Source organism: Triturus cristatus, chromosome 2_2 (genome assembly GCF_964204655.1).
Source record: "Triturus cristatus chromosome 2_2, aTriCri1.1, whole genome shotgun sequence".
In the NCBI taxonomy this organism is placed as follows: Eukaryota; Metazoa; Chordata; class Amphibia; order Caudata; family Salamandridae; genus Triturus; species Triturus cristatus.
Window position 1 is genome coordinate 499449186 of NC_140582.1, and position 22654 is coordinate 499471839.

Sequence of the window (22654 nt, forward strand, 5' to 3'; positions counted from 1 at the left end):
TACTCCATGTAAATATAACCTCATCATGCACACCACTTTGTGTTGAAAGGGTGTTCTATAAGTGTTTTTGTGCATGATTGCACTTAATACGCATAGAACAAGACACATGTCTAGATTTATCAGAAATCATAAATCTCGATATGTGTGTGAATGCTGCACCATTCTAAAATTGGTGTAGGAAAGCACAAGGAGAATTGTTTTAATTTGTCCACATTTTTATATCTTCAATGCATGCTGAAATGTTCACCATACATTGAAGGAGGAAAATGCATTTTCTCATTGTTTTTGTGCAGGAAGGTGTGTCTTCCTGTAGAAAAACAAACAGCACATGACACAGATATCCTTGTACTATGGTGCAAGGGTGCCTGTGTCACCACATGGCTGCAGTTTAAGCAGCCGTGCAGAGAGAAGCATAGATTTGCAACATATTTATATACATATGTTGCCTCCCTGTGCTTCGGAAGTACTACAGCACACTGCAGTTAAAGAGGTTACTCTGTGATGCTGCAGCACTTCCTCATACTTCTGCACTTATACATTCACCATACGCTACTAATGCATTCATTCAGTCAATTACGTACTACACATACATTCATCTAAACTAACACTAACAAAGAAATGTAGCTCTTTTTTTCAACCAGGAAAGTTAGTTCTTACAAGAACTTTTTTTTTTCTTCTTTCTTCTTTTATAATTTTTTGGGGTTTTCTGAACAATTTTTAATTTTTTTTGGTTTTTCTGCCAAAAACAAAACAGGAGAAACCAAACAATGAACTTCAGGGAACAATAAGAAACAAAAAAAAAACTAGCAAATGTGGCTTTCTTGCCGGCGGCAGATCAGATCGATCGACTGCTCATCATAGCACAAAGTCTTATTGCACTTAGTGCACAGCACTTTTAAAAATTGAAATTGAAGACGGATGTCCAAGGTTTGGGCTGATGGATGCACTCTTGATATGCTCGGCTGCGATGAGGTGGATGGCGTAGGAGCAGGAGTGTTTCTCATCCGTCGGCACTCTTCTTGTGCAAGATTGTTCGGATGAAGGGTCCTCATGTGCTTCATCATACTTGCCATGCCGTAAGAGTATTTCTTGTTAGGATCCCCTCACGACAGGACTCTTTTGTAAATCTTGCACGTGACCAAGGTGGCATTGGTCTTATTCTGCCCCTCGGGAAAAGTAAAAAATTTCCACACTGAAGAAAAACGTGTTTTGGGTAGTGCCTCCGGCAAAAATTCATCCTCAGAAGTATGAGGTGATGCAGGTGATGCCTGCTGCCCTGAAGCCATTTTTGGTTGAAAAAAGTTAGAGCTAAGTGTAAACTTGGTCTAAAAAATCTTCTTCTTTCCAAAGAGATGGTGCTCTAATGAAGGTCAAAGAAGAATGATTGAAATGGGTGGGGTCTTTCAATAGTTAGAAGAGGAAGTGTAATGAACCAATCAAATCTCTTTTTTTGCAGGCACCCAGCGCGCATCCGCGAAATTGAATAATAAAAAATTATAGGATTGGATGTAAAAATATTTTAGTTTTAAGACTAGTTTAGAGTTTGTCTTCAATTAATATTCACATGAAATACATACATATGTTTTTTTAAATGTTAAATACTTTGCGGGATCCGCGCACCTACCGCGTCATAGACGCAGATGACGCATCGCAGAAGCGCGTAAATGTCGCGTTACATACATTGAACGTGTCACGTATAGGCTGGGAGTCGCGTACCGGTCGCATTGCGATCGCGCACTAAACACGTACGCAACGCATACCATGCGCGGATGCTATCGCGTAGGGATCGAGAACGGTGCGCATAGGGTGCGCGGATCCAAAAACATTGAAAAATATATATAACATACAGTTTTGAACATATAGTTAAAAAAATATTTTGAAAAATATAAAAAAATATGTTTGAAAAACCCATTAAGTTCAAATAATATTTTTTAATTTTGAAAAGAATTAATTGAAAAAATAAGTTTAAGAAAAACACACATTCACTGGATGACATCATCAGTGATGTCATCAGTGATGTCATTTGAGATGTCATCAGTGATGTCATCAGTGATGTCACTGACCATGTCATGAGTGATGTAATATGTGACGTCATCAGCAGTGCATTGCGGGGGCGCGAGTTATAGTTAGCTGAACTAACTATAACACGGGAATTTCTAGGGTTTTGTACGAGGGAAATGTCCAGCTAACTATAACGCCCCTGAAACCTATGTTTTTTTAGTGAATTTCTAAGGTGTTTTAAATGCAAATTCCTAACTATAACGCCCCTGAAACCTATGGTTTTTTCAGTGAATATATATATATATATACACACACACAAACACACACACACAATCTATATACATATACCTATTACATAGTGGTTGTAGCCACTTTTGAAGTTATAGTTAGGATTACCAGATATACTAATTCTTCTGATTTTTGCTCACTGATAACTTTCCCCCGTTTGATGAATCTCCACAAAACTTTCAGGACTATAGCTTTTTCTACATTGGTGGTGGATGGAAAGGTTCACAGTGATTAGGCAAGGGGGTGCAAAAATAAAAGGGGGGTCCAAAAACATGTTTTTCCATCAATTCATTTTCAAAAACTTTTGTATCAGAGGTAGGTCAAATTGACTGAATGAATTTCCATGAAATTTCAAATTTGGCAGGATGATATATGTCATGGTGTGCAGATGATCCTTTTGGGTACTACAGATATGTAGGGTATTTTTTAAGTTATTAGACATTTTTCACAGTATTTTGTTGTATTTTGCTAAACTACTGGGGGAACATAGTATTGACAAGGCATTATGTGATTAGCTAATGATTGCCTTTACAAAAGTTAAAGACAGCTATGTTGTTTTAGATACACTTTGGCTGTGTTCTGTGTTACACACTTAGATATACGGAAGTATAAGCTTTTATGTTTTTTCCTACCTACTGCCACTTTATATAAACAATCTTTCTTCAGCAGTAATACCACCATAAAAGAGATCATGCATTCAAAACAGTAACAAATTCATTAAAACATATTTCATCACACAATAAATATACACATATCACTATCATTCTGAAGGGAATCTAAACAATCCTATTCTTACAGTTTCTCTTTGGAGTGTTTTGAATCTATGCTTAATCATTACATAAAATGTCCTGTGACATAAACTTATTCATATCAATCTTCCTGTTAAATCAATCATATCATACTTCACATGCATTTTGATTATGTTATCTACCAAGCCAATTTCCATAGCATCCCTCCTGAGCTCAAGAGGAACTACTTTGAGAAGCATTTTGAGCCGTACCTTTCCCAGATCTTTGACTGACACAAATTGGCTTACCAAACGTACATTTGGCTTCCATAAATGTGGAAGCTGCAGTGTTTGCAGGTGGGCTGCACACAACAAATCTAAATTCAGTGGTCCGGATGGGAGGGAATATCACATCAGGAAGAAAATCAATTGCCTGACAAGATTTGTAATTTACATTGTTTAGTGTAAATGCCGCAAACAATACGTGGGCAACACCATCCGGATGCTCAAGGACCGGATTGGTGAACATGTTAGGGCAATCAAACAAGGTGATAGTAGATATCCCATGGCAATACATGCAATCAACTGTAATGAACAAGGCCAATATAAGAAATTTAACTTCTTTGGTATAGATGTTATACCAATACACCAGAGGGGTGGCGACAGAGAATTGTCCATACGCCGCGCAGAGGCAACTTGGATCATGCGTCTGAAAGCGGTAGAGCTAGGACTCAACACCGACCACGAGCTACAATTCTTTTTGGGCAATTAATGCACTGATGTATACTATTTGGGATCATGCTTAAGTATTTGGTTTACCTATATGTCTCATGTGCCCAGACACTGGAAGATGCCCATTTTAATTGAAGATGTTTATGATCTGCCTGTTTATGCCTCACCCATCTGATATCAATAATTTAATCAGTACTGCTTCAATGGTGTTCTCCACTACAACCTGTACTACTAATTGACTGTAGACAACAATATTAGAATTAGACCAATGTCTCATTACTAATGCAGGACGTTATGCACATTGATCTGACACTTCTCTTGTACCCTCCCTCTCTCCTTGTACTTTTCCAGATTTTCAGGTTCCTGACACTTGAGGCTCTTGATTTCTTTTCTCTAGTAGGGATCTATTAGTGTTGCACCGCCAATGTTGAATTTATACTCAGCACCCTGATACACACTCTTGACCCCTCTCGTACTTTTGTACCTTCCTTGATGTTCTGGCCATCCATTTACTTGAGTAATCTGGTCATTTCATTTGTGAATAGGGTTTATGGCCATTGCAGCTACACCCTACCCAACTTTGGTGTGATATCTGAGAGTGCTCTATTGACTCTTTTTTGCTTACTGTGCTTTTTTCTTCCACTGAATCTACCGTGCTTTCACCTGCTTCTAACTATATTTTCATACTTTCTTCTTTTTACTTATGCTCGTGTTGTATGTATCGTTTTGCGCATCCATTGACTGACTTCCGGTTTGATTTATCGTTTCGGAGTTAGCGCTTTAGTCTTTCACCCTCTACGGATATTTAAAAGGAAGCCTAGGAAAACTTCCGGTAGCTGCTGCACTCCCACATACTTTGGCGTACTCGTTTGGCTCACCAAACTTTATACCTTATGGTAAGAATTGTCAAAGGCTGTCTGCTCACAGTTACTGACTCAGCTTTGTGTTTTAATTCACTTATTTTGGCACCGTTTAATGTTCACCAGCAACTTTGGAACACTCGACTGACACTCGTTTCTAATGTGGAGTCCTGTGGTTTTCTGCACTCGTACCTTTACTTTAATGCACACGCCACCCAATAGACCTAACATTAATCTTTGCGCTGTTTAACCTTCACCAGCGACCCTTAAATACGCGTTGAGCTACTGCTCTATCTTTAGATTTGACTGCACGTGATTTACCGCCGTTGACTCCGTCATGTTTGGTCTTGCGCCTTCATACCTACGATTGGATGCCTGTTTAATTTATTATTGTTTTGTATATGGTTTCACACTCCTCAGCCATTTGTTTTACCGTAGGCACATGCCTGAGCTTGCTCTCTTGTGCACTTATGCGGACCTCACGTAGTCTTCGCATGGCATTATCGCATACTCATTGCAGATACCTACTAGTGCTGACGTTAATTCCAGTGCAGCACTCTTCATTCATTGTTTATAAAATTTGTTTACTTACGGCTGTTTGTTCTATCCGAATTCGCTCGCTCTTTTGCACACCGCACTGTCTGCCAGCACTTGCAGATACAGCCTTACTGCTTCCTCCACTACACATACTTTCCGTTTACTCCGCATTCCTACCCAATTTTTTTATCCGTAACCCTTCCATTTGTTATTTTCTCTCTCTAGTGCTTTGACTGTGGTACTTACCACTTCCACCCGTTGCCCCTCCTGGGTTTGATTCTCCTCTCTACAGCCAGGACGAAATTACAACCGGCGGAGTGGTGAGCTTCACTTACTTTTCTCTCCGTGTACTCATTGTTCACTTCACCTATGGTGCAACTGTTGCACTGATTTCTTTTCATCCCCCCTCTCTTCACAGATTTATTATTCCTGCCCTCTTTTGTCCATTAGGTAAGATTTATCCAGGCTTCTCTTTTTTCTCACTTTTTTCTTACCTTGCTTCAGATTGGGTGTTTCTCTTAAAAATCTCCAGATCGGTTATTGGTTTACTGTCTCCCTTCTCCATGTCACCTGAAAAATTATCAGTTCTAATAGGTTCTTAAAGCGTCTCATGTCATACTGTATCATGGATCTTGTACAATGCAATCTTACCGTGTTTGCTTCTATGTTTTTTTCATTTATTTTGTCATTTTTCTCTCGCACATGTTCTACATAGGTTGTACTTTTTGTAAGTGAGACATTTTTCACACCATAATTTGATTCGGGTTCCACCATGTGTCCTGTTATCTTTTACTATAGTTTCTGGTATTTGGTTGCGCTGGTATTTTGTTACATCTTTGTCACATTGTATAGCCTTCCCTTTGTTTTGCTTATTTTACCTTGTGGTATACTGTGCTAATACTGTGCCTTTGTACATCCTATAGCCCTGAAGAAGTCGTAGGGTTCACACCCTGACGAAACACGTGTTGGCTGGGCATTTGATCATCATTTAAATCCACAAAAGAAAGAAAATACGCCATCTGATCATTGTTTTATTGATTTCTCTTTTCATCACATACAGTAACTCATACTGCTGAAACTTTATACGTGTGCACAGGTCTTCTGTAAATCCCTCCTGAGCTCAGTCAAATCTAGATTTCCTTGATCTTATCATTGCTCTTAGTAAATGTGAAACAACACACAGTGTACAAGCGTTTTGAATAAGTTGCAGATGCAAGAGAGCAACATGTGCCTGTCTAAATCCCATTTCTTTTAAATAAGGTTTAAGGAATTGTCGTCTGGGATGCGTAAAATATGTACATAAAAAGACAAAATGTAAAATATCCTGTGGAGACCTATTGTCGCAGCCACAGGGGCCTCTATCCTCGGTTTGTACAATAAAACCAGGAGGAGAGGCAACTAAGTGGTGAAACATATTCAGTCAAAAACAAGTGATTAAAAAACGCTCATGGGGTCTAGTTAAAATAGAAAGGTAGGGTTCCATGCCCGACACTGATTTAACTAGAGCATGGCCTCTTACCGTAGGCTTATTAAGCTCCATTCCTTCACACACGGCGCTACTTGTTTTAAAAAATAGGTCTTTGATTAACTTTTTGTCCACCTTCTTTATTGACTCATAATTCATAAAAATATCAGGTCTTCCCTGGGCACTGAATGAATCTTTAATGTATTTAAGCCAAGGGATTTTCAGAGTGTGGTCCAGGGCAAGACAATCCAAAATTACTGCTTGATTAAAATAAGCCTCTTTGTTGGACCATATATTCACCCAGCAGAACAGGGGCTTGACTGCAGCTTGATATGTAATATATTTGACCCCCAGCTCCTCATGTAAAATTTGTAAATAAAATAGCATAAGTGGGTGTTCCCTGCTGCACTTTTAAAATCTGTCTTAAAAATTTATTTTGCATGATTTGCATGATTTGGAGCTTATCAACTGTCTTATTGCCCCAAATCTCACTCCCGTACAAAGCCTTGAAAATACAAATTGACTGATATAATATTAAAATCACCTATGAGGGTAATTTGCCTTTTCCTCCTTCAGGTTATTCCAGTTCAGTTTATCATCAAATAAGACACCCAAATATGTAGAAGTCAGAACTTTAGCTAGGCTAGCAGTGCCTGCCATGTAAGATTTTGTGCCAGTCCCCTGACACCCTATTTCCATAACGAATGATTCATTAAAATTGAGTGATAAATCCCAGGTATTCATGAAGAAGACAAACCCATCGATTAACACTTGCAATGCCCTAGGTGTTCGTGCAATAAGCATGGCGTCGTCTGCATATAGCAAGACTGGGACTTGTCTAGTGCCTACTCTCGGAGTATCAGCATGCAGTGAAATCAGGTGGGATTCTAATTCATTAATGTACAGAGTGAATAAAAAGGGGGCAAGGATGCACCGTTGACGCACTCCTCTTGAACATCTAAAATTGTCGGTGAGTCCCCCCTCCTGTGTATAGCGAACTACAGCTGATGTGTTAGCATATAAGGACATTAATACATTTATTATTACACGCTGTACACCTATCTCATCTAACAGAACCCACAATTTACTAAGGTTCATATAAAAGTTCATCCAAATTATGACATTTAAGGCAGGAGGTTGTGAGAAGATCTGAGTTTAATGCAGAGAAAGGAAGATCCCATCCATCAAGTACCACAAGTCAGGTGCAACTCACTCAACTCCAAACCAAAGCATTTCATTACCATGGAGCTACTTTGATAATCAACAACTTGTCCTATACATGGATCTTAAAGAGGTACAACAACTATGTACAACATATATATAAATAATATGCACGTTACTACACATCCTCCTCCTTTACAAACACAACCAGAATGGAAAGAAACATAATGTCAGAAAAACAATAGGAATTACATTCTAACGTAGTCTTTGAATTTTTCTGGAGGCTTTATGAACATTTTACTCTTTTCTCTCAAATAACTTGACTGACCTTTGTCTTATCTAAATTGCGCTTTATCAGAGAGTTATTGATAACAACCACTCTGTTGAGATTCCAGATCCTAGAATCTTCGGTTTTGATTGCATTAGAAAATACCTTTTTGACTCTATGCACCATTTTGAATAATTTTGTGGTGCCTTGATCATCACTAAATCACCTACCTTAACAATAGTTTTTTTAACAGCTTTCTTATTATCAAAACTCAATTTACGATCTATAACTTTATTAGCTTCTCTTTCCCTCCATGACCCAAAAGACAAATCTTCATCATTCTTGACAACCTTTGATTGACCCAAAAAGGTGTGATGAAGGTATTTGGGTGTCTGTTTTTAAGGAGAAGAAATGGCGTACACCCAGTAGTGGAATGAGGAGTGATTCTATACATTTCCACTGTTTTATTAATTCCCTACTTCCAATATATGTTAGTTTGTTTGGAAAGAGAAATGGACTCTTTGAGAACTCTGACGAATCTCTCCACCATTCCATTACTTTACGGGTGGAATAAAGAGCAACGCTTGTGCTTAATAGAGCATTTCTCTAAAAACTCTCCCATTTCCTTAGAAACAAATTGTACCCCGTTATCTGTGAGTAGATAACCAGGAAGACCTTCTCTAGTGAACACGTCCATGAGGAAAGAAATAACATGTTTAGGATCGATCGACCTTGGGATTTTAATTTCAGGCCAACTTGAGTACAGATCTATCAAAACAAACAAGTAAAAATCACCTTCTTTACCTTTAACCGGGCCCAAAATGTCAAGAGCCAGTTCCTCCCAGGGCGCATTGGGCCTGTCCCAAATAACCATTGGTTGTACTCTTGGTTTAAAACATTTTTCACTTAACGTACACGGGATACACTCCCGCACTAATCTCTCAACATCCAAATCCATCCCAGCCCACCAATAATTGAGCCTGATGCTTTCTTTGGTTTTAGAAATTCCCTGATGGCCTTGATGAGCTAAGGTCAATTTCTCACGGAAACACTTAGGTGGAATTAATCTTGTACCGCGAAATAGCAACCCATCAGAAACGGATAATTTGTCCCTCACATTCCAGTAATTTTCTGATACACCTTGTCTTTTCCTAACCCATCCATTGACAAGAAAGGAGGATAGCTCTAAGAGTTCCTCATCAGTTCTACACTCTTCTCTCCATTTCTCCTCTTTTATTCCACCACAATCAATAGCACACACCCAATCAAGCTCCTCCTCCTCCTCTTGCTTAGAACAACTTTCATCAAGTGTTCCTTGTCTGGACAAAGCATCTGCTGTATAATTACGTACGCCAGGTAAATACTCTACTTGAAAATTATAACCTTGTAAATCAACAACCCATCTTGAAATCCTGCTCGAGATGGCATCCGTTCCTTTCTTATTAAAACTTCAACTAAAGGTTTGTGGTCCGTCCTAACCACAAATTTGGTAATCCACAATAGATTCTTCAACTTTTTCATAGCCCAATGAACAGCCAATGCCTCTCTTTCTATCACCGAATAGCGGGTTTCAGCTCCTCTTAGACTTCGTGAAAGAAATAAAATGACATCTGTTTTCCCTTTACCTTCTTGCTGTAACACCGCACCCAAACCTTTGTTATTTGCATCGGTGACCAACACGACTTTGCTGCAGGATCAAAACTACTCAACCTAGGTGTCTCTCTAAGATACTCCTTGATCTTGACAAATTCCGTCTCACATACCTTGCTCCAAATAAACTCTACTCCTTTGCAGAGAAGTGTATGCATGTTAACACACTTCTCAGCAAATCCCTTAACAAACTTACTATAATATTCAGCCATTCCTAAAAATTTCATGAGCTCTTCCTTGTTTTTTGGCGAAGCCAAGTTTTCAATTGACTTAAGCAACTCACTTTTAGGTTCAATACCTTTGCCAGATATTGTGTGACCCAAGTAATCAATCGAAATTTGCACTTATCAATCCTCACCGTGAGATTGTGAAAACCAATTTCTCCAAGACTTCCTTCACTCTTAAATCATGCTCACTTGCATCTCTGCCATAAATCAAAACATCATCTTGGTAAATCTTTACACCCTTCTGACTTTTCAAGACTCGTTCGAGTGCTCTCTGAAAAACCAAGGCTGCCGATACCAGGCCAAATGGTAAACGTTTGAATCTAACGGTGCCAAAAGGGGAAATGAAAGAGGTATAATCCTTGGACTCCTCATCCAATTTGATCTGGTGATAAGCTGATTTGAGGTCAACAGTTGAAAAAACACGAGCACCCTTAAGAAGCATAAGCATGTCTGAAATTTTGAGAAGGGGATATTTATCAACCACAACCTGTTTATTAAGTTCTCTGAGATCAATGCATAGACGGAGACTTCCGTCAGATTTGCGAGCGGCAACCACCGGAGCCAACCACTCTGTCCCTTCCACTTCCTCTATTATTCCTTCTAATTTGAGTTTTTCCAAATGGTCTCTCATCTATTCTCTAACCGCTAAAGGGACCCCTCGTACCTTGCTGGCAAAAGGAACCGCCCCCGATTTAAGCTTTATCTTGTGAACATAATCATTCAGACATCCTAGTTCATTTTTAAAAACCTTTGGGAACGAATTCTTTAATTCCTCTGTATATTCTTTACCACAGGACTGTAACTTGATGCTATTTATGTCAAAATTTTCTTTCAATATAATAGGCAGATCATTGTTTGGGTCCAAAATCACCCCTAGATCTTTCTGGTGTAACCAGCTTAATAAGCTATCACCTTTATAGGAGACATAGACTTTTCCGGAGGTGTACCTACCCTTATATTCAATCAGACCATTAAAGTAACCTATTCATTTTATAGGCTCCCAACCATATGAATAAGGATTTATGTCTGCCTTCAAAAGATTAACTTTGTTCAATAAGTGTTGCTCATAAAATGTTTTTGAAACAATAGTTATCTTTGCACCCGAGTCAAAAAGTACACTTGTTTTACGATGTTCCACTATCACCTCATCAATAGGGCCTTTCTTTTTCTCATCGGAGATATGGGAGATGATCTGCCGGCAATCTACCTCAGAATCAGATGCACTTTCACTTTCAACATTTTTGCATATCATATTAACCTTAGAACCTACTTTTTTGAATCTGCAAGAGGTGGAATAGTGTCCAATTTTTTTACACTTATTACATTTCACTTTGAGAGCAGGACATTTCCTGTCGTTGGCTAAGTGATTAGGGTTCCCACACCTGTAACATTTGAAATTGTACTCTTGATCCTTAGATGCAAACGTAAATTTTATTTCAGACCTGGAGGTTTTGAGTTTCTTATCATTCTTATCTTTACTCTCACCATTTTCCTTTCCATGGACTTTGACTACTTGAATATTATTAGTTTTATTCTCATTCTTCGTTATCACTTCCACACATTTGAGAGAATGTTCAATCTGTTTTGCAATTACTAGAACTTCTTCGAGAGTAGGGTCGTCCTTCCGCCATATATCATCTCTTACCTTTTGTACATGACATCCTAGAATGAATTGGTCTCTTATTCTTTCCTCTAAGAGACCTCCAAATTTACAAGAAGACCCTAGCTTCCTAAGAGCAGTGACGTAATTCTCCACTGATTCCCCTTCATTTTGAGTACGTCTACCAAAATGATAGCGCTCAAGTATAGTGCTCACCTTGGGTAAGTAGTGACGATCTAATTTTAATATGCAAACTTCGTACTCATTTAAGCTAGCATCGTCTACATCGGGTAAATGGTCAAACACTTCTTGGCCCTCTGAGCCCAGACAGTGGAGAAGCAGCGCAGTTCTTCTTTCAGTGCTTAAATTAGACCCACACACTTTTGCATACCTCTCAAATACTTTTTTCCATTTCTGCCACCTAATCGGTGGGTCACCAGGATTGGATAGGAAAAAAGGTGGAGTGGCAACGTTCTGCATATTAGTTAAATAATGAATACATTTACAATTTAAAAGAAAGCTAGAACATGAAAACAAAGATTTCTAAATAGAGGAAGCTTTCAACTTCACCAAATACAAAGAGTCACAAATCAGTACTGCAAATAGAATAATGGCATGTGTACATTAACATTTTCACAGAACACAAAGAGTGTGGAGGCTAAAATCTTGTAAAAATACTGGTAATGATGGGTCTCTTCAAGCATGTACACAAAAAAAAACATGAATATCACCAAAAATATGTTTTGAAAGAACTCAATAAACTGTTCTACCCATAGTGAAGCACAACAATGTACAACTAAATCCACAAGATGGCGCTGAATTCCCACTCTTTTTTTTTTTTTAAGTACCTTCATTTCTTCTCAAAAAATAACTCCCGAGGCAATGAAGAAAGTGCCACTAATTTCGAAGCAGTGATGTGCGAGGAGTTTGCCGTTGATATGAAGTGTGGATCACCTAAAAGCAGGAGATCGTGTGAATGATGTCATCCACGTACAGCGCGCCGTAGAGACGTCACGGAAATTACCTGAGACTCAGATGTTCAAAACGCGCACTGTACGTTCGCAAATGAGAATGCAACTAACTGCAGACACAAACACTCTCCTCGTGGTTCTGACGTTCTCCTTGTGGTGCGCGAAGAACAACGTTCACGCGGTGAGTATCCTTTATTGAAATGTTGTTGTTTAAACAAAATGTCAGCAGTCAATGTACGGAGCGCGTTGGATGAGAAGGTTAACGCGCTCCGTAGATGCAGCCGTTAGGAGAAGTGTGGAGGAAAACTCAACGGCATGGAACACACCAAACAAAATCGTAGTGACCAGCTTAAAAAATATAAATAACTTAGACAAAGCACTCCACACGGGGCACAATAAAAACAGTTCTTCTTGAAGGAGTAGACTCGCTGATGCCCAAATAGAACATGACTAGCATCAAACGCATGTATGGATCAGAGAGACTAGAATAAAACAATGATCAAAGCAGCAACACACCAGATGTCTTTATCACCAAAAATAAGTATAGAAGATGTCTTTATCACCAAAAATAAGTATAGTAGTGATACAACGAGTGAATCTCAAGTTTGCCACTAGTAATGTTTTGAATGAAACTTCCTTTGGTATTAGATTAGGTAGACCCTTACTTTGTGAACACACGATACATTTCTCAAATTCATTAGTAAGAGAAAGTGCGTTCCCAACAAAGTATCCAGGATTAAGTAAGCCCACATCGAATATCTCCCAGCCCTCTTAAAAAATCTTACCTTCAAAGGGGCGAGAAATGTGGCGAAGCTTAATTACAAGATAAGGAAGAACACTTACAAGAAGGTTGAAAATCCAAGCTGTGTCAAATTCAGATGTTGGGATCTTCTTTAAAAGATGAACGTTCTCGTTAAAAACTCAAAGAAAAATCTGTAGGTTCACAACTCTGTAAGGATGATGAGGTATCCCACGCTCGTCGCCAGTGTAAAAGTTCATCCAAATTATGACATTTAAGGCAGGAGGTTGTGAGAAGATCTGAGTTTAATGCAGAGAAAGGAAGATCCCATCCATCAAGTACCATAAGTCAGGTGCAACTCACTCAACTCCAAACCAAAGCATTCCATTACCATGGAGCTACTTTGATAATCAACAACTTGTCCTATACATGGATCTTAAAGAGGTACAACAACTATGTACAACATATATTAAATAATATGCACGTTACTACAGTTCACTCTGTCAAACGCCGCGGTAAGGTGCATAAACCCCAAATAGATAGAACCTGCTTTGGCGAATGTATATTTAGAAATCAACAGGTAGACATTCAGGCATTGACCAACTGTTGATTTACCTGTTCTGAAGCCATATTGAACATCTTAGAGGATTCCATTACGCTCTACCCAATCTGATAACCTATTTAATAAAACCCTACCCATAACCTTAACAGTGGAGTCTATCAGGGATATGGGACAGTAACACTGTGGGTTATTCCTCTCACCCTTCCTAAAGATGGGGACAATAATAACGAAAGACCACGATGGCGGCTTTTCTGTCCGCGCTACTGTGTTTAAAACCCTAGTCAGAATCGGGGCACAGACGTCTACATGGTTCCGTAACTGGTCAGGAGGGATCCCATCCAGGCCTCGGGCTTGTTCTGTGGCAGTGACTCAATGGCTGTTTTAACCTCATCCAAGAGGAAGTTGATCTGGTCATCACATTTAAAAGGCACCAGGTCCACAATGTCTTGTTCACCTTCTTCATGATTATAGACCATCTGAAAGTGTAACTTCCATTGATCCTGAGTTATACAATGAGCCATTATTGGTTTGTCTGGTTCAGAAAAACAAGGGCTATTAATGACCTTCTAAAAAAGGGTGCTGTCCTTTAATTCACTTGCTTGAACCAGCTCGTTCCAGGCTTGGTTCTTTAATGATAACTTCCGTACCTTTAGTGCACATTTATCATTTTTACTGCTACACTGGCTTTATTACGCGGTAACTCTTTCAATGCTACTTTTAGACTCCTTAACGCCTTAGAGCACCCACTGTCAAACCATCTCAGATTATGCAGACAGGCCGGGACTGCGACACAGTTAACAAACCCGCCACTGTCTGTGCTATAGCGAAAAAGGATCTAATTACATCGTTATCTGAGGGAGATCAGGCGCGTAGCTAGGGGGGGGCGGTGGGGGCGGACCGCCCCAGGCGGCACTATATTTAGGGCGGCGGCGGCCTTTTAATTTATTTAGGGACACAGTGTCACTAAATAAATTATAAAGTCCGCCGCGGCCGGGAAAGCAGCGCGCACTAACCTGTAGTGCTATGAGTGCCATGATGACCGTTAATCTCTCTGCCCGCGGCGCCGCCCATTCCAGCCTGCTCCAGGGCCGTCAATCATGGAGAGCGCGCGCCAGCGCTACCAATGACGGCCCTGGGCTACATTTTTGCCCGGCCCTCGCGATGAGAACGTAGCGGTGACGCGTCACGCGCTTCACCACTACGCACTCTCGTGAGGACCTTGTGGCCTGGGGCAGTCTGCTGAGCCTGCTGCGTGGATAATTCGTTTTAGTGCAGACTGCAGTAGTAGGTAAGAGAATGTGTTTCATTTCTTTTTTTAAATATGCGCAGGTCCAGCAGGACACGTACTTCGTGTGCGCTTCATTTAAACAGTTTTTATCATTATAATTGCCGATGCAGGACAACAATAAGACAATAAAAGGTGCCCCAATAACGCTGGTGATTAATGATTCGCTTGAGACCAATTATTTGTCTGTCAGTAGTTTTTAAATGCAGATGAACTGTATTTTGTGTGGATGCTCAGTGGGTTGCTGCCTTTGCCACAGAGATCCTTGTGTTACTTGCAGTTCAGAAGGTTTCCTTGAGGATTGTGAAGGATTCCGTGTATAAAGTGAAATTGACCATAACTAAAATCTCGCTCGAGCCTACTCTTGGGTAGGATGCGTTGTTCCCTATAGTCCTTCTTTCAAGCAGTGATTACCTGGCTCAGCATGCCCTGGTATTAAAATACTTTTGTGTGTTACAGAGTAAACACAAGGCAAGGGTTCAAACTTTACTATGGCAATGACGTGGTGCCTGGGTCTATGTGCTCTGAACCTCGAACCCTGTCAATGAGGTTGCAGATGTACGTCATGTCTGTATTTTTCCTGCGGGGTTCCTGCCAGTTCTAGGTTTAGTGTAAAGCTCTGTGTCCAGCCACATTACTATTTCCAGGATGCCAGTGTGCAGTGTCACAAAGACCTGCTGTCATTGACCTGGCACTGGAAAAGCGGCCGGGATGCATGCATGATCGGCTGAAGGCCATGAGAAAAGGAGGCGTCAGGTAATTATATGTTTTTGTAGGACGACCCTGCAAACACCTGCCTCAGATGGGATGGCTGCCTCTAGGCGCTTTCAGCATCTTGATGAGCAGCTTGTGTCTCGCATCACATTTCACATGAAAGACACAGTTGACCACTTTATCCTTATATGCCTGTCTGGCTAGGAATCTCCATTCTCTATCACGGGGGGGGGGGTACTGTTTATTTTATACTCCTTGTGAACAAAGAATGGATACCATCTCATGGAGCGAAAAGAGGGGGGCAACAAGTCATATAGTTGATACTGAAGTTTTTATCATTATCATGGCCGATGCAGGACAACAATAAGACAATAAAAGATGCCCCAATAACGCTGGTGATTAATGATTCGCTTGAGAGCAATCATTTGTCTGTTAGTAGTTTTTAAATGCAGATGAACTGTATTTTGTGTCGAAGCTCAGTGGGTTGTTGCCTTTGCCACAGAGATCCTTGTGTTACTTGCAGTTCAGAAGTTACAATCCTAACATAGGACAGTGACCAATGAACTGAGTCTGTCACCAAAGAGCTGCATACAAACGTGAATGGTATAGATATGTTTTGTGATATAGTTAGAACTTCCTCAGTCTTTCATCATTCTAATGTTGCTAAAATGAGTATGTTTGGGCAGCGATACATTTTTATCAGTAAAGCTGACCCCCATGGAATACTCTTTTAAATCCTAAGGTTGTGTTTCCCCAGACCAAACCCTCTCAAAATATACTGGCCACCAGTATGGATGACACGGACCTACTTTGAAATACAGTGTAGCAAAGGCTACCGGTAATGCTATTAGGTTTTTGCAGCAAGCAGGAGTGTGTGCAAATGAAATAGCATACACATAAAGCAACACTTGGAGTGTTTTGCTGCGAATAATCTTTTATTGGGGAGGTTTTTAGAGACCTTTCATAACAAATCACACTTTTGCTTCCCTCCTCGGCATGTTTAATTCCATTTTGCTAACATTACAACGAAATCATTGTATCTGTAGCAATGAAACAAGATGAAAGAGGGTGTGGATGAATTCAAATGTGAGCGCTTTGCAGAGACAAGAAAAGACAAACAGGGGCATATTTATCAAGGTTTTGCGTCGTCGCAAGGGCACAAAACGGCGTCACAAAACCTAAATGAGATTTATCTAGTCCCGCAAGGCCACCTTGGTTTGAGGAATCTAGAGTAACACAAGGCAGCGCAATCGCTGCCTTGCGTTAATCTGCAGCAGGGAGGCATGCCTCAGGTGGAGTGTAGGTGTTCCAGCACATTTAACCATGGATTCTGACACATTCCCAGATTCACCAACATTAGTAGACCTGGGAATGTATCAGAGTTGTACGCCTCCCCACCAGAGGCACAACGGGGAGAAATATCTTTATTTATGGTTGTTGTGTCCTCTTTCTAAGTATGCAGCAGATTCCTACACCTTGTAATCCTCATTGGCTTATGTGACATTCCCTGTAGACTGATTTACATACTTGTATGATTCATTGTCTCTGTATAATGTGTTCGTGGTGTAAAGTGCAGACACACTACACTGATATGAGTAGCGCTAAACAACAAATGCATATGAGAGAGGGGCTACGGAGCGATGAGGGGCACAGGTGGAGGGTGGCAGTGAGGTAATCTGAGGAGGAGGTAGTTGGAGGGGCTGTGGAGCGATGAGGGGCACTGGTGGAGGGTGACTGCAGGGCTCGAGTCGGGGTACCAGGCGGGTGGATGGCGTCCCCTCACTTATTTTCGCGGGAGCTCGATTACTGGAGCCACACATTTACTCTTTGGCCTCTCTGGGGCGAGATCGGAGCTCATTCAGAACGCTGCTCACGCGCTGGCTTTTCTGATGCAATGGCATCTAAGGGGTGAGCGAGGGGAGGCAATGAGTCTGATGGTGCAAGCCACCTTTCGTGACATCACTTGCTGTTGTGACGTCAGCGTCCCCCCACTTCTTTTTTTAGGACTTGTGCCCTGGGTGACAGTGAGGGAATCCGAGGAAGAGGTCATGGTGTGGAGGGGGAGCTAGGGTGAGATGAGGAGCACTGGTGGAGGGTGGAAGTGAGGGAGTCTGAGGAGGAGGTCATGAGGGGGAGAGGCTACAGAGAGATAAGGGGCACTGGTGGATGGTGGCAGTGAGGGAGTCCAAGGAGGAGGTCATGAGGGGGAGGGGCTATGGGGAGAAGAGGGGCACTTGTGGCGTGAGGGAGTGAGGGAATCTGAGGAGGAGATCACTAGGGGGGCCATAGAGGGATGAGGGGCACTGTTGGAAGGTGGTAGTAAAGGTATTTATGGAGAAAGAGGTTATTAGTGTGGCGCCAAAAAAGACTTTCGCATCAGCGCTAAAGCCGGCCCTGTTATGGCCTTTCTGTTTTTGTTTATTTAATTAGCAGTCGGGTCATAAGGGCTACTGTGGAACATACTTTAAAGTGCATGCTAATTATATTTACTGCTATATTCAATGTTTTAAGTTTGAAGGTGATTTTACTAATGTTTTTACCGGGAAAAAGCAAAGTGGAGCCCGATGGGGCCTGATATGGGGCTGGGGGCCCAAGGTCAGCTGTGAGATAAGGTGCACTGGAGGGAGGAGTAGTGGATAATCAAGCCTGTAAGGGAGAGCGTTGCCGAGTCCGGGGTCAGGTGGAGGTAGTAATGAAGAGGGATTCTCCCTGAAGGCTCGCACAGAGGGAGCCCGTAAGGGAGTGCGTTGCAGAGTCCGTGGTCAGGTGGAGGTAGTAATGAAGAGGGATCCTCCATGAAGGCTCGAACAGATGGAGCCCGAGTAGTATCACTTGCCTGATACTCCCACCTCAGAAACCTCCTCTTCCCATCAAAGGAACATTACATGGAAAGTGATAATATTTAGAAAGAGATTTGGAAAAGAGTGAGTTTTACTGGTCCTATTTTTCTGGTTTCTTCTGAATATTCAAGGAGTGCCGCAGCGCCGGAACAGTTGGTCCCGGGTCTTGGATAGAGTTGAACAAGTTCCCATGGCCCCCCACAACTGTGTTTAAGGATTGTGATCATAATGTGTCGCCCCTCCCTGTATTTTAGCTTTGGGCCCCCAGGCAGGCTGTGCACCATGTGTGTGCTGAGGCTGCTGTGAAGAAGAGATGCACTATTACAAGCTGGTTTTGGGAACCAAGAGCACATGTCTTTTCATTCCCAGGGAGTTGGTTGCTGCTGCTTGGAAGTAATGACAGGGAGTGACCCCTGGTTGTTGCCTTTGGGCCACCAGAGTGGGCTTTGTATCCGGTCTGTGTTGGCAAGGTGGAGCGGACTGACCCCTTTGTGCTGCGTTTAGTTTTAAGGGCACACAGTGAGTCATTCCCTGTGAATAATTAATTTGCTGTTTTTGAAAGATAAAGAATCACAGGCTTCGATACTGTTAAGTTGGTTTTGGGTCCACAGAGCACATCACGTTTGTGCAGGTCCCCACTGCTTTAATGGGGGGGGGACCATGATGAATGGTCATTTAATGTAAGCTGTAGATGAAGGTTACATGAACAGTGTCATGAATGTGCATGTTTGCATTGTGTTGAGGGGATTACCAGGTAATTGTTCACGCAGCTCTCTGATGGATGTCACATGCAGTTTTTCTGAGTCCCCAGATAGATCATGCAGTCTGTGTGTTCTCTTTTGTACTGCCAGTCACCGGTGTTTTCAACTGTGTAGCCTTGGACCGTGTCATGTATGTGCATGTAACTTGCATGATAAAGGTAACTATTAGCGGCCATACTACGTGTCTCTCGGACCTCTTTGAAGTGCATGCCCTCCCCCAGGGGGGGGGGGGGCGGCAATCTGAGGGATAGCCCCGGGCGCCACAAGCTCTAGCTACGCCACTGAGGGAGATGATTCAAGGCACTTCGTGATCTCTTTTTGTTTCAATTTAAAAAGGGAGCTATTAAGAGCATTAATATCCACCTGCGACCACCGTAGTCGCCTCCCTTTATCCGTCGACATCCATACCCCCAACCTCCTGGTATCCTGTGCTTCCTTCGAGTGTTGTGCCCCAATCCCCAGAATCACAGGGTTATGATCACTAAATGGGCTATCCAGAATCCTAGAGGGCTGTATAATGTAGTTCATGGATGATGAAACAAAAATAAAATTATTTTATAATTAACAATTATAATTATAATTGTGGCGTGGCCCCTTCCTTTGTAGGAAGGCGGGTGAATACTACTAGGGGGGCTGGGAGCATTTTGCAAAGTAAACATCAGATCATACGTGTTTAAAAGGGCATTTAACTCACAGCCATTTGGGAGTGCTCCAAGTGCCATACTTCTGAGGCCTGGCAAATCGGGTGTCCATGGTATTTTGACTGTTGTCAGGGCACAGATGACAATTAAATTCACCAAGCAGCACAAGATTTTCCTGAGGCAAATCATCAGCCTGTGACGACTCAAGGAACCCAGAAAGCTAAGTCGAACTTGAGGGACCTTGAGTCTTATTTTTTGCATTGTACAAATGTATTAGTGTGAACTGCAAATTTCTCCCCACCACTATATTAAGCCCTTGTGCCACTCTAGAATCTCTTTTCAGCTAGTTTATAGATGCACCAAAATCAAGTGCTCTAAAAATAATTAGACCCCCTTTTGCACAGCCAGAGGGCGACTGTTCTACTGGGAGGAAAAATGTCTTCTAACCTTCCAGAAATAATTTATTTTCTGTCTCCCAGGCCTCCTGTAAACATATGACCTTGTGTGAAGTTATAAACTTAATCCATCTCACGTCTCCAAATTTAAGAGCTAGACCTGCCACGTTCCAAGATATCAAGCTAATGTTCCCCTCACTATAACGACTATATGATTTGGCAGGAACTATCTCGGCCCCTGGTGGTCTGACTGACAGGAAAGGATGGTGTTATCAATCGGTTGAACTGAAATAGCACTCGTCAGAGGATCCCTAAGCATAGTGTCCTGATTTATCGGTTCGGTTGGAATTATCTGTGTTGTATTATATGCCACGCCCTCTACTAGTCAATCCAAGCCATTTAAATCTGACAATGGGGCATAGAAATTTTAAGACGTTACTGGCCCCTCACATACAGTATCACCCCCCTCCCAACCATAGACAGGGTCCTTTACGTTAGGATTTGGTGGAGGTCTGTAGAAAAAACCTAGAGGGAGAGGTTTAATCTCTGAGGCATAGAAAGGAAACTCAGCAGAGTGTCTCAGGATAATGTGCGCCAATACTGGAAATCTAAAGGTAACAATCATGACATCCCCCCTAAATGATTTCTTCAAGCAACCTATCCAGGCACCCCTTCTTGCCATCAGAATATTAGTGTGGTCTGAAATATTAAACCTGCTGTGTGTCCCTAGCCAGTGCGCCACCTTGTTAATCAGGTTATCTGTGGTTTCACTGTTATGTGTACCCAGACCTTGGACCCCAACTAAAACTACAGTATAGGGGCAACATTCTGGGGACAAATCACTTTTCGGTAGGCCTGCAGTATTTAAGATGTCTTGATTGGCCCTGACCTACTCATGCTCGTCTATTTTAGTATGTTGCGCCCCCTTCCTCCGGCGTCCCTTATCAATCTACCCATATGGGTATTGGAATTACCATGTGGCCTCCTGCTAGGATCAGTCAGTTGACTCAGAGGTCCATTCTTTGCCGGAGACTTGTTACGTGTTCCTCCATTTATATTACCAGCTGCCTGTGGTTGCACAATTGGGGGTGGGGGAATTATGGGGGTGGTTTTCAACAGATACTCTACTTTTTTAAGCGTTTCATTAGAGACTGATAAAACGTTGTCCAATTTGTCCCAGAGCTGAGATATTAAATCAGCCAGCACATCCGTGAGAGTTTTTTTCAAATTATTAAAAAAATCCCCCATGTCTATCATGCTAGTTTGTGGCAGTGACGATTCTCCTCTCCGTAAGGGCTCATTTTTCTTTCTTCTTTTACGCAATCTTTTAGATGCTGGGGAAACAACTGAGGTCTTCTTTATTAATAACTGTGGAGGCACTTGAACGCTCCTCTCCCCTCTCTTGCATTAGGTCGCCAATGGCTGGGGCATGTGAATTGTCAGAGTTACTAGCCAGGTGGATCCTATCTGACGTGTAAACTACTTCATCAGGCGTAAGTGCAGGTGCTGGAAGACCAACCGACCCCATAGAAAGTCTCCTCTCTGCTTTGTCTATCTCTTTTGAAATGGCTCCCATTGCTGTGGCCAAAAAGGAGTCAATAGTGGCCCTCTTGCTACTATTAAGATGATCAGTGTGCACAGCCCTTCTCTTACCCATAGTTGTTATATGCAGGAAAATCCAAGTATTAAGATGTTAAAATAGGCCTCCGCCCCACAGCAATATTTGCAGAGTTTATAGGGAACCAAAATTTACACTGACCAGCAACGCTGCAAACAAATCTTCTCCGCGATGCACGCCTAGGCTACTATGTCCCTCGAGCTGCAGTCGTCTGAAATCACCAGCCAAGAGGGTAGGCCCAGACCAACCTTGTTCAACCGCGGACAGGCACAGACAGGCCTGCCCTTTGTGCGGGCACGCCCACTCGTGTTCCATGCCATGGGAGCCCTGTACCGGTTTGGTGGGTTTGTTAACTGTGTCGCAGTCCCGGCCTTCGGTTGCGTTGTGGGCTCCTGCGCAGCGGGAGCCCTGCACCAGTTTTGAGAGGTGCCTCTGGGTGCGCGGGACTGCATCAGCGGCTCCTGCCACAAGGAACATTGGGGGATGAAGTCCCCAATGTGCCCTGGCTGCCTTGCTGCCTGTTCGGTTGTGTTGTTGGCCACTTTACATAAGTAGGGAAAATTATTTTAAAAGTTTCTATATATTTTTTAAAAATTATACAGAGTACCGCAA